Here is a 13,552-nt window from a genome sequence, read left to right on the forward strand (position 1 = left end):
GGCATAAATATGGGATCGGTTGCCACGTTCCGGCATAACTAACTTGGATCGGTTGCCACGTTCCGGCATAACTAACTTGGATCGGTTGCCACGTTCCGGCATAACTAACTTGGATCGGTTGCCACGTTCCGGCATAACTAACTTGGATCGGTTGCCACGTTCCGGCATAAATATGGGATCCGTTGCCACGTTCCAGTATAAACATGGGATCGGGTTCCACGTTCCGGCATAAACATGCGATCGGCTGCCACGTTCCGACATAACATAGGATTGACTGCCACATTTTGGCAAACTAACTTGGATCGGGTACCACGTTCTGGTATACTTACAGTTTGGGTGTGGCTTCCATGAGAGGACAATTGAATTGGGTTCCATGAGAGGACCATTGAATTGTGTTGTGTATCTACTTGTGATGATTACGTTCGTATCTAATGATGATTGATATTGGAAGACTGTATATATCTCTAAATTGATAAACAATGTGTATTATTGAGAACGTGTGATGCTACATAGATCTTGAAAAGATGACTAATATTGTATAAGTTCGGTATATGCCTGTTTTATAATGTTGTGATTACTTGCATGTGTTTCACTTAGTGGATAGTTGCGTGACCCTACCAGTAAACTTTGGTTGTGTACCAATACCGCACTTACTTGTTCTTTGTTGAGTACAGGGCATCTTCAGGCGGCTATAGATAGACCTTAGCTAGGTGACTATTGAACGTGACTGGATTCAAGGGTGAGTCAGTTCTTTTAGGCTGCCATGAATCTCCCTTGTTTAAGTCCACTCTTTTCGAACTCAGACTTTTATTTAAGGTGTTTGTTTAGTTTCAAGGTTGTACCCCTTGATCTTAGACTTCTCGTTAGTAGAGTTTTGGTACAATGACCTTCAGGTTCTGTGGATAGTTGCGTGACCCTACCAGTAAACTTTGGTTGTGTACCAATACCGCACTTACTTGTTCTTTGTTGAGTACAGGGGCATCTTCAGGCGGCTATAGATAGGACCTTAGCTAGGTGACTATTGAGCGTGACTGGATTCAAGGGTGAGTCAGTTCTTTAGGCTGCCATGAATCTCCCTTGTTTAAGTCCACTCTTTTCGAACTCAGACTTTTATTTAAGGTGTTTGTTTAGTTTCAAGGTTGTACCCCTTGATCTTAGACTTCTCGTTAGTAGAGTTTTGGTACAATGACCTTCAGGTTCTAGGGGTTGTTCTTCCGCATTAGTTTCGTTAGTTATTTGTTTAAACCTTGGAGTTTATGGGAACTCCATTTTTATAGTCATTTCAACCTGCTTTCGTAACTTTAAATGCTTTAGTTTTCATAAAATTTGTTAGTTTGGGTTGTAGTATTGGTTCTCCTACCGGAGGGTTAGTGTGGGTGCCAATCACGACGGTCTGGGTCGTGAAAAAGTTGGTATTAGATTCCTAAGTTCGTTGATCTCATTGTACCAAAACAAGTCTAGTAGAGTCTTGCGGAACGGTACGATGACATCCGTACTTTTCTTCGAGAGACTATAGGACTTTAGGAAAAACTCACTTCTTTCTACTTCTTCGTGCTATGACTTGAATCCAATTGGTATCTAGGTGATACAAATTGATATATTTCCGCCTTCACTCTATGGTTCGGACTAGAGCAACAAAAGTATTAACGGCATCACTAGCAAAAGAGGATGTGTATAAACTATCGACAATTGAATAGGGTCACCACTCAGAACAAGTATCCATTGCCTCGGATAGATGAACTTTTTTACCAATTGCAAGGTGCATCAATTTTCTCTAAAATTGATTTAAGGTCTGGTTACCATCAGTTAAAGATTGAGGCGGTTAAGAATTAGGTTCGACCAAGTTCTATGACTGAAATTAGAAGTTTTGTGGGGCTCGCTAGCTACTATTGTCGCTTGTGGTATGAGTTGAGTCCAATTGGTATCTCCCAATTCCAATTGGTATCTCAATGAAATAAACTAGACGTATCTCAATGAAATGAACTAGACGTCGTGGTCACGACTGAGGGGCCACAAGAAAAGCAAATTGGAAACTGATAAGGTTCCAATTAGTATCTGGCCATAGGGATGGTGTGAATGCATGGATGATCAGGAATGGTCATCCATGGAGTGAAATAATTAATTAAGAATTTGGACTTATTTGTGAATTGTATCTTGGAAATTTTGAATGTGTGCTTCTGGTTGTCTGAATTAACTGCGAATGTGAAGTTCTAATTGCTTGAATGTGATGAGGTGATTATGTGCACAATAAATGTGCCTGAACTCTGATATGTACAAAAAGTTGGCCTGGTCGTTGAAGTTATGCAAGTTGTAAATACTTGAGTATCGTTAAACTCATTGTAAAAGGAAGATATTGACTAAGGATTGTGGGAAATGTCTGGGTGTATCCTGGGGATGTGTGGGTTATGGTGCTAAATTAACAAGAATGAATTGGTTTGTGTATCGTGGGATTGACTGGGGGGTAGACAATGATCATCCTAGTTATGAGGATTATTCTAAAATTGCTAAGTAAAGTCGGGAACCTTTGTGGAATTTAGAAAAGAAAAGAACCCCGAAAAAATTATTGGCAGGGGTTCTGTTTCTGTTTTGGCCGCTGGGGCAGGACTTTTCCCGCCAAGGCGAGGCCGCCAGTGCGGAATTCCTCTCTAAAGCGGGACAGGGCGAAACAGAATCTCAGCCCTGTCTCCCATGATTTCCTAGTCATAATTATGGACCTCGAATCGTACCTGAACTAACCCCCGCAATCTAATTCATTGTTCAGCAATCGAATATAAATTATAAGGTCTGTTAAAATTATGGAGAACATGGGAATATGAGGAGGAAATCAGCGAGGCTGTGGAAGCTGGGGAAATGGTAATACATGTAGAGAAGTAGTGCAACCAGGCAATGAGGTTACCCGTCAAGAGGACATGGCTCAGTTTTATGTTTTTTCGGGTAAGATCGAGTTTTAGTGTGTGATGTAGTGGTCACAAAAGAGTTACTCTTGTCTGTGCCCGGATGGCTATTGTTTTGTTTGATCCGGGTTTTACTCATTTGTATGTGTCTGTTCAATTGCCTTGGGATTTGATGTGGTTTGTGATCTACTTGGTGCCCCAATCCATGTTTCTACCCCAGTTGAAAAGTCAATCATAGTCACCCATGTATATCATGTTGTCCTGTTGTGTCTATGGATTTTCAAAGTTGGGTTGATTTGGTTATGTTGGATATGATTGACTTGATATAATGTTAGGCATGACTTGGTTGTCCCCCTATTATACCGGGCTTAATTGTAATGCTAAGTCGGTAACTCTAGAGATCTCGGGTAGGGAACGGTTAGAGTGGGAAAGGGGTACAAGCCTAAGTCAGCTAAGGTCATATCTTTCGTGCGGAGTAGGAAACTGGTGGGGCAGGATTGTTTGACGTAATTGGCTCATATTCGGGATGTTGAGGTCAAATCTCCTTCTATTGAGTCTATTTTTGTGGTGTCAGAATTGAGAGAGGTTAAGGCTCAAATCCAAGAGCTTTTTGATAAAGGATTCATCCGTCCTAGTGTTTCCAAGTGGGGTGCTCCTGTTTTGTTGTTAAAATAAGGAGAGTGTATAAGGACTGTTGATTTTTTCTTAATCCATAAGAGAGTGGATTAATACCGAAATGACAAGCTTATGGATAAAGAAAGTTCCATTGAGTATACTTGGGTGAAGGAAATTGAAGATTTTAGTAAGAAAGTGCTTACCAAGATTGGGTTAGTCCTCTGAATTTGATGAGTATACCTGAGTTTGAGGTGTCGTGTTTTTGAAAGGTTCGCTTCATAGTAATAGTCAAGGCTGAGTATGCGTAATGGTAATAAGAGTTGGTGATGGATTGTGACGGGATGCAACTATATAATAAAATTATTGGTTAAGCGAATTTGTGTATAGTAAATACGACCTGCGAGTATCTAAGGTTGTGGTTTTCTAATATTTGGTGAGTAACGTGGTTGTATGGCAAGTTTTAAGAGATTGTGGGACACCATTCGAATAGCAATGAAAGAGCTAGAGTCATAATGAAAAAAAATAGTGGGAGGTAATACAACCTTTAGAGAGAGGCGAGAGCAAGAATATTTTATTTAATTGCAAAGGCTGAAGAGATATCTTCAAAGGGGTAGATAATTGGGTTCAGAGACATGTGACTTATTTTGTGATGATTTGGCTATGGTAATAGGGTCACAAATCTGTGAGATTGGTTAAAAACTATTGAAAAGGGACTTTAGAAAGGAGTGTACAGACATTAGCTCGAGTATGATGATAAGTTCTTTGTTTTTGTTTTGAGTTTAGTAATGAGTACGATTGAATTTTAGCAAAGGATATTGTAAGATCGATGGAGATGCGATCAATGATAAGCGAAGATCTAGGAATTCATAAAAATCTCCAAGGTACAAGTTAATGTTGATAGAGAAAGGGATTGTGTTATATGGTGGAAATTACAATTCAGATTTTTCATTGTAAGTCTACATTCGCGATGATGTATTTGTCAACGTATGAATTGGCAAGGTGAGTAATGATCAGTGTATCCGGTATTGAGCATTTGGAAGGACTTACACCTGGGTTGAGTCGTAAAGTTTATTACTATTAATTGTTAAGCACCTAAGAAAGGTTTCATTTAAAAAGTATTGGGTTATAATAAGGTCAATGGTCGGAGTTTTATGATGCTTGTTAGTATTGTGAGTATGATTCACTAGCTATGCATTCGTGTGTTTTCACTTTTGTGGGTGGATCCCAAGTGGTGGATCAGGGGTACCAAATCCTGCGATGTTCTCTTGGTAGAGTGGGAAGATTGGGAAGTTTTGGTTATTTCGAATGACATAGTTGGTGTTGGCTTGGAGTTGTTAAAAGTATTTAGTGGTTCTACATGTGCCACCATGCTTATGAGAGTTTATAGAAGAGCTACCATGTGTAACTATGGTTGTCCGACAATCTTAATATTCATCTAGTCGTCAAGGTCATGTATTGATTATGTGTGGTTGAATATGGGGATCATTGAATCCAATTCTGTTGCTCTTAAGAGGTGATCTACAATTACTAAATCTAGCATTTCGTTAATGTTGTTGGATGGTTTGTATGTTTGGACATATCCTTCAAGGAGTATCTGATATCTAAAGACTGATTTTTTTTATAACTTAAGCTCATGGGAATTTATGTTCTGGGATGGAGATGTTGTTAAGAACTATGATTGTTTGAGTATCAAGAGCGTGTGTTGGTTGGTTTAGGCTCACCTCTAATTGTGGCGAGTTTTGATTTAGGATTTTATCATGGTTATGTGAGAAAAGATTCGTCCTAATGTTTGCGTCAAAATCCTTGATAACATGTTGTAGACATGTGTACGATCAATTTTGGTGGTGGTTATTGAGAATAGCCTTGTTGTTAGTTAAGTGTACATACAACAATAATTATCACTCGGGTATTGTGATGACTTCATTGAGGCATTGTATGGGAGGATGTGTAGGTATTCAATTGGTTGGTTTGGGGATGAAGATTATGTCATAAAGTGAGACTCAGTATTGTTAAACAAGACCTTCAGTATGAGGAAGAACCAACTGAAATTCTTGATCACAATATCCAGAAGCTAAGGACATGCGAGACAAGTATCCCCAGTAATTCGACGTTCAAATACTAATCTACCCTGACTTAGTTAGTCTTTCCTAGTTGATCACTCGAGGACTAGTGATGGGTAAATTTGTATCTATTTTAACGACCTAATTTTCGTCGTTATGGAAAAGCCAATGGGGAAAGAATTGGGGCCAAAAAACCTTTTCATAGTAACTTGAGATTTCCTAACCTAGTCCAGTTTTGGACAAAATCGGAGAAAGTAAGGCCTAGGGAAATCTGGTAACAATTGGGTGATCTATTTATGAATTTGATCACATGAGCAAATAGATATGGGGTTAAGAAACCAGTACGACTTTACGGAATTGTATTCGGGCGATTAGAACTCCCGGAATTGAATGTAGCGTGAACGGGTATTTTCTGAGTGTCGTGGGTTGAAGGTGTGTTGTGAAATGGGGGTCTTGGAATTATTAAAATAGCTCACTGGTTCCGTGCAAGCCGCTGGGGTGGGATTTCTGCCGCCAGGGCGGGGCCGCTGTAATGGGGTGAGGACCGTTGTGGCGGGACAGACGCGAATTAAGTCGGAAATTAAACACCAAAAACTTAGTCCTTGACCGTTTTTCACCATTCTTGAGGCTAAAGGTAAGGTTTTCACTCCCATAATCTATTTTTCAATCTTTAGAACCTAGTTTCTTGGGTATTTATCGATGGGGGAGGGTTTTGATCTGGAATTTATGGCGAATAAAGACCTAAATTAGGTATTAGGATCTTGAGTTTGGTCTAGGGTTATTGGGTTTGTTATAATCTAGATAATTAGACCTTTGGTTATTGATCATTGCGTTAATTGTATATTTTTAGACCACGAACAAGCGAGAAGAATCCAGAAAGGAGATTCAAGTGCCTTAGGGGATTCAAGTTTGGATTCGAGGTAGGTGATGGTTGTGATTCAATGATTGTGTAATGTATGTTTATAATTGCTTCATTATAATACATGTATGTATGCGAATGTAGCATTATTGACCACCCGAATCGTAAATAAAGAAAATTGAATAATTGTATGCCATGAAATGACCTCGTGTTGTATGATTGTGGAAGCATACATTGTGATTGTGATTGTGGTTTGTTGAATGGATTGGTTGCCACGTTCCGGCATAAACATGGGATCGGTTGCCACGTTCCGGCATAACATAGGATTGGCTACCACATTCCGACACACTAACTTTGATCGGGTTCCACGTTCCGATATGCTAACAGTTTGGGTGTGGGTTCCATGAGAGGCCCATTTAATTGGGTTCCGTGATAGGACCATTTAATTGTGTTGTGTATCTACTTGTGATGATTACGTTCATATCAAATGATGATTGATATTGGAGACTGTATATTGCTCTAAATTGATAACCAATGTGTATTATTTATAATGTGTGATGCTACATTGATCCTGAAAAGATGACTAATATTGTATATGCTCGGTATATGCCTGTTTTATAATGTTGTGAATACTTGCATGTGTTTCACTTAGAGGGATAGCCGCGTAATCCTACCTATACACTGTGATTGTGTACTGATACTGCACTTGCTTGTTCTTTGTTGAGTACATGGCTTCTTCAAGCGTCTATTGATAGACCTCAGCTAGGTGACTACTGAGTGTGACCAGATTCAAGGGTGAGCCAGTTCATTCAAGCTGCCATGAATCTCTCTTGTTTACGTCCACTCTTTTCGGACTCAGACTTTTGTTAAAGGTGTTTGTTTAGTTTCGGGGTTGTACCGCTTGTTCTGAGACTTATCGTTAGTAAAGTTTTGGTACAATTACTTTCAGGTTCTAGGGGTTGTTCTTCTGCATTAGTTTGGTTAGTTATTTGCTTAAACATTGGAGTTTATGGGGACTCCATTTTTATAGTCATTTAAACCTGCTTCCGTAACATTAAATGCTTTAGCTTTCAAAAATTTTGTTAGTTTGGGTTGTAGTATCGATTCTCCCACCGGAGGGTTAGTATGGGTGCCAATCACAACGGTCTGGGTCGTGACAAACTTGGTGTAATGCGATAATGAGTATAAGAAAACCTAGTAATAAAACATTCAGACTCATTGATCTACAAACAGCAGTTTCACAAATTGATATATAGAAATGTTGTAAATAAAATTATAGGTTGATATACTGAGAAAGAAGGAACCTTAGATCGACCGATGAGAACCTAACTTGAGTTAGTAAATGGCACACCTTATTTACTTATATGTTTGTCTATCGGTTCAAACTCATATGGTACTCTTTTTATTTTAGGACGTCTTGTAAAATTCTACTTTCAAATACCAACTCTGAGTTGGAGGAATTAAGACATCACGAACATACATTGAATAAATTGAAGAAGAATTGTGATCAAATTTAGCAACAAGAATCATCATATGTCCTGGCATCCTTACACGCTGGTGCTAGTGAATGTGAAAGAGATAAAAGAATCATTTATAAAAAAAAAATAACGTACTATTGGGGCTCTCTAAAGAAAGTGAGAGGGAGATTTCAGTTCCAGATTACAAACTCCATCAATAGAAAAAAAAATTGTAGGGGGATTTTGACACACTACTAATGATGCTTCCCACACTTATCAATTTAAGATGCTCAAGTTTCATAAACTAGTCAAAGAAAAGCAGTAACATACTTCTAACAAGCAAAATGTTGCGCAAGATAAATTAGTGAATGTTAAATGATGACATGAAAATCTACATTTTCATGAACGATTTCAGCCAAAATCAGCTTATCAATCTAAGAAAAAATAGAAATCACATACTTAAATAATGGCTAATGCCCACAATAAAGAATCAACTGATACGAGTAATACTCCACCAAACTAGAAACCCCAAAATCAACACAAATCGTATCAACAACATAAGAAAATAAAAAACAAGAAGTGAAATATTTTACCCCACACAATAGACCCAAATGCAATAAACCTAGACTTCAAATATAGAAATTCTTACCTGATAAAATCTATTCGAATGAACCTCTTCTAAGAGGATACAAAAAATGGTTAGCAGTAACATATTGACGGTGGTAAACATCAATGGAGCCCAAAAACTTCAACTTCAAAACAAATTTTTGAATTTCAAAAGATAGTTAAAATCAGAGATTAATTTTGAAATCATTCGATTTGCTTTGTGAAAAAATCATTACTTTGTCAATACAAACTTGGACACAAATTTCTGTATATAAAGTGTAGTGAAAGAAGAAATACTTGAATCAGTTGCACTACTTAGGGTTTGCTGATGAACCTTCGACAATTTTTTATTTATGGGCAAGTAGTTCTCTTATGAGACTTAGAGAGTTTTTTTTGAGTTAATTTTTTTGGCCAATTAAAAATTTGAGGGAGAGTAAAATATTTGGAGGGAACAGATTATATTAGTGAAAATATTATGAAAACTATAATGCCACACTTGTAAAGTGTTGTTTTAAAAATTATAAACATAGCACATTTTAAGGGTGTAGTCGTATGGGTAAATAGGTGTAGCCAATTATATCATAATCTGGCAATGCTTATTAAGTGTACCCTATACCACTACAGAGCATGCCATACAAATGATGCCAATAATATCTTGGCAAAAAGACAAACACTAAGGCTACGCTTTAAAAGCGTTCAACCAAATATTTTGGGCAACACTTTGCAAGCATTGCCCAGATTTAGTGTGGCCTTAGGCCCAAAATGTGGTGGTGGGAGGCCAAAAATCAGGTTGCCCTAAGCGGCTAGTGATGCCCTAAACAGACCAATAAGGATTATGTAAAGGGTTCATGGTCTGTTTTGGTTTTGTGGAGTTGTCCTTTAACTCACTTTAATCTTTTTCAAATCTCGAGGTGTTACAATATCTCCCCCTTGAAAATATTTTTCCTCTAATGGAACTCAAACTAGCTTGAAAAGAGTAGGAGAGAAACTAACAACCCAACATAAATACAACTTCATCAAAATGCACAAAACCAAGGAAGAACATCCAATCCAAGATAAACATATTCAAAATATCATTTCATAAAACATACATTAAATCATACATGAAATCATACACATGCACATAATCATGAATCAATCAATCAAGTAAAATCATAATCTCAAAGATCAAAATTTTCATGAGCATGCATGCATATGAGGAAACATGGGACTGACTAAAACAAAAGAATCCTAAAAAGTGAAAATGAGGGGCTAATGCCTCAAGCTAGACCCAAAGATAACACAAAGAGATAGGGATACTAAGACATCACATCGCCTCTAGCCTTTCATATATCAAACCACAGTAAGGAACCCTTCCAACAATTTAAATAATTCCCCGCACATACCAACCATGAAGCACATTATCTCCCCATTAGGAGCAAATCTCTAGTCTTCTCGAATCCAGCTCCCTTATCCCAGACATATCACCAAAGTCTTAACAACCACAAAACCATTACTACAAGTAAATACTTTAAGAAATTTCCACAAGGAATTCAAGGTCAATATCAAACACAATTACCATACATGGAATCTTACCATAACCAACTAAAAACCCAATATCAAGCAATGCGTACCACAAGCTAAAAGACCATAACTTACCAATAACAACATCCAGATAACCCATATGATCTTGTCGAGTACGAAGAGCACGAAACCTATTTTTCTTGGGAGCACTCGAACTAGAACCACTAATTTGAACTTGCCTATCATCCATTCCCTTAGTAGTAAGGATTGTGAAATCTCTCATTTTGTGACCACTCTTTCCACACCCAAAGCATGCATTTGAACCAACTAGACACTCACCCCTATGTCTTCTTCCACACTACCAACACTCGGACACCATTTTCTCACTACAATTGTTACCTTGAGAATGATTACCTCTACCAGACCTTGAATGTGAGAAATCACCATTATCAGTTCTTGCCCTCTTTGAATACCTAGTCTTCTCCTTAAGTTTTTCCTCTTCTATTTGTTGGGCATGAACCATAAATGAGAAATCCATCTCCTTAAGAAGCATGGATATTAGGCACTTTTTGACCACCAAGTCGAAAGTACCCGACACAAATTTACTCATCCTAGCCCTTGGATCAGCATCCGTAGTTGAAGTATATTTGGACAATTTTGTGAATATCAAAGCATACGCTTTTACACTCATATTTCCTTAACAGAGGTTAATCAACTCAAGTACATTTGCCTTCTTCATCTCAAGGGGAAAGAACATGTCAGGAAAATCAACTGTCCTCTCACTCTTCCTTTGTTCAAAAATACTTGAGAAACACCTTTTAGTTGGTGAGCAGTCAATTCCACATTTTATACTGCAGTGATATCCATGACCTCTAAAATCTTGTGAACCTATTCGATGACCTCTTGAGGATCTTTCTCTATCTAGAACAGAAGAACTCCAGGGGTTCATCCTAGTAAAGTCATTCACCCTAGATGCCATAATACCCACCCTTAGGTTAATGAGAGCCACAACCTCCCCATTTGCTTGAGCCTTCATAGCTTAGGCCACAGCGTAAAAGGAGGCTCAAAACTTATATTTAGTCACTTGCTCGACCAAAGGGTCGAGCGACAGTTGGGAACCTCTTGTTACACATTTGCACCAACATTCCTCCTAACGCATGCTCTTCGAGGGGACATTTCCTTAAAAGGATAAAATAAGATTGAGGAGAAGGATCTTTCTAGAGATAGACTCTATGACATGACTTTGAGTAAACAAAGAAGTTAAATTCGTAAACATCTTATATCTTCTTATTCATAAATGTGGCACACTTCATGTCACACCCCGAGCCTATACCCTGGGCGGGAGTGGCACTCGAGAATCATAACTGGCCCCAAGCAAACCCTTGGCCTGGCTTATTTACTCAGCGGAAGACTTTTACTCAACAAAGATAAGACTATGTAATAAACTAGAATGTTATAAACGAACATTCAACTGGCCAATAAGGCAAACTCAAGTCTCAAAACATAAGTTAATAACAAGGTAAATACAAATGAACTAATTGATTGTCTATCTATAAAGCCTCTAATAACAAAGATGGATGTCGGGACAAGACCTACGACATCCTAATGAACTAAATACTGAAAACAATAAAAGGAATCATCCGAAAGCAAGGAGGCTCACCAAAAACTCTGGAACTCACCTAGAATCAACGATGTGTTGGATGCTGATCCTACCTACCGGTATCTGCATCATTAAAAGATGCAGGAAAAATGGCATCAGTACAGTGAATGTACGAGCATGCGGGGGGAGTTCCAAAACAAGACATAAGCTTGAAAGGAACTGAAGAACAAACCTGGTCTCAACTCGCCTCAACTCAACTGAACTCATTTCAATATAAAGAAATAGTATAAATGCAATATAAGGAAAAGCTTTTAAAACATGGATAACAACTCTATGTATTTAAAACTACAACAACAACTCTGTATGTATGCAAGGCTACAATGTAAATTCTGAATGTATATAAAAATACGATTAACTCATTGTATATAAGAATACAAAATACTTTTGTGGGTGTTTCTCTAACCGACAACGATCAGTTAAGAGTTATTGTGATGATACAACGTTTTGGCTCATGCTGCCAGGGCCATCCTATACCTTGCCGAGGGTATAGAACCTAACTACTAAGTGGATCAACTAGTCTATTCTAAAATGCACTAAGGAATCATCTAAAAAGTATAACCCTTTTCTACCAATGGTTGCTACACGGTTTATGGTGCTAGGAGTTATCTGAACTCTCCCCCATATCGGGTCCCAATACTACTTCCAAAATATAATACTAGCTCTTATGTTTAAAAACATAACTTCTTTCTGTGGTTTCAGATAATTGCTCAAAACTTAGCTCAAAAACATATCTTGGGAATCAAATTTTCCTCTCTTGCTTAATTGTGAAAGCATTTACTCTTTAACTGAAAACTAGCTCAAATGCTCTTTTGGAAATCAAAGTTTCCTCTCTTGTTTTAAATGTGAAAATATTTTAAACTCTTTGGGAATACATAATCCTCATATACTCTTTTTAAGAAAATGAACTTCAATCTTTTCTTTTTAGTCAACTCAAAACTCAAGTCTTAAAACAAGTTCCAACGTTTGTAAAAGACTTTTGGAAGACTCTATGAACTTCTCTTGACTTTTCTCTTAACTTTCCTTGAATTTGAATTTATGGATTCAAGGATTTTGATTTGTGATAGGAAAGATCTCATGATGTTTAAGAGTGTTTTTAGATAGTTAAACATGAGAAACAATTAAGTCCACGAACGCTACAGGCGCATTAGTTAAACCGAATGACACGACCAAAAACTCATAATGACCATAACGGATCCTAAAAGTTGTCTTTGGAATATCACATTCCCTTACTCTTAACTTATGGTAGCCAGATATGAGGTCTATCTTAGAGAAATAACTTTCACCCTGAAGTTAATTGAAAAGATCATCAATTCTCAGAAGGGGATACTTATTCTTGATTGTAACCTTGTTAAACTGACGGTAATCTATACACATCCTAAGGGAACCATCCTTCTTCCTCACAAATAAGACCGAAGCACCCCAAGGTCAGACACTTGGTCGAATGAAACTCTCTCTAGGAGATCTTTCAACTGCTCTTTTAACTCTTTTAACTTTGCTGGGGCCATCCTATATGACGAGATAGATATAGGACGAGTATCTGGAAGAAGATCTATAACGAAGTCTATTTCTCTCTCAGGAAGGACTCCGGGAAAATGATCTCGAAAGACTTTTGGAAACTCTTTTACTACTGGAACTAACTGAATAAGAGGTATCTCAACACTAGAGTCATTAACTCGGACTAAATGATAGACACACCCCTTGGAAACTAACTTTCTTGCCTTAAGGCAAGAAATAAAATTACCCTTAGGCACTGTTGAACTACATTTCCACTCTATAACTGGCTCATTAGGAAACTGGAACTGACAACTCGAGTTCTACAATCAACTGAGGCATAACAGACATGAAGCCAGTCCATACAAAGAATAACATCAAAATCTACTATGTTTAACTCAACTAAA

This window comes from Solanum tuberosum, unplaced genomic scaffold, assembly GCF_000226075.1.
Source record: "Solanum tuberosum cultivar DM 1-3 516 R44 unplaced genomic scaffold, SolTub_3.0 scf00088, whole genome shotgun sequence".
Taxonomy (NCBI): domain Eukaryota; kingdom Viridiplantae; phylum Streptophyta; class Magnoliopsida; order Solanales; family Solanaceae; genus Solanum; species Solanum tuberosum.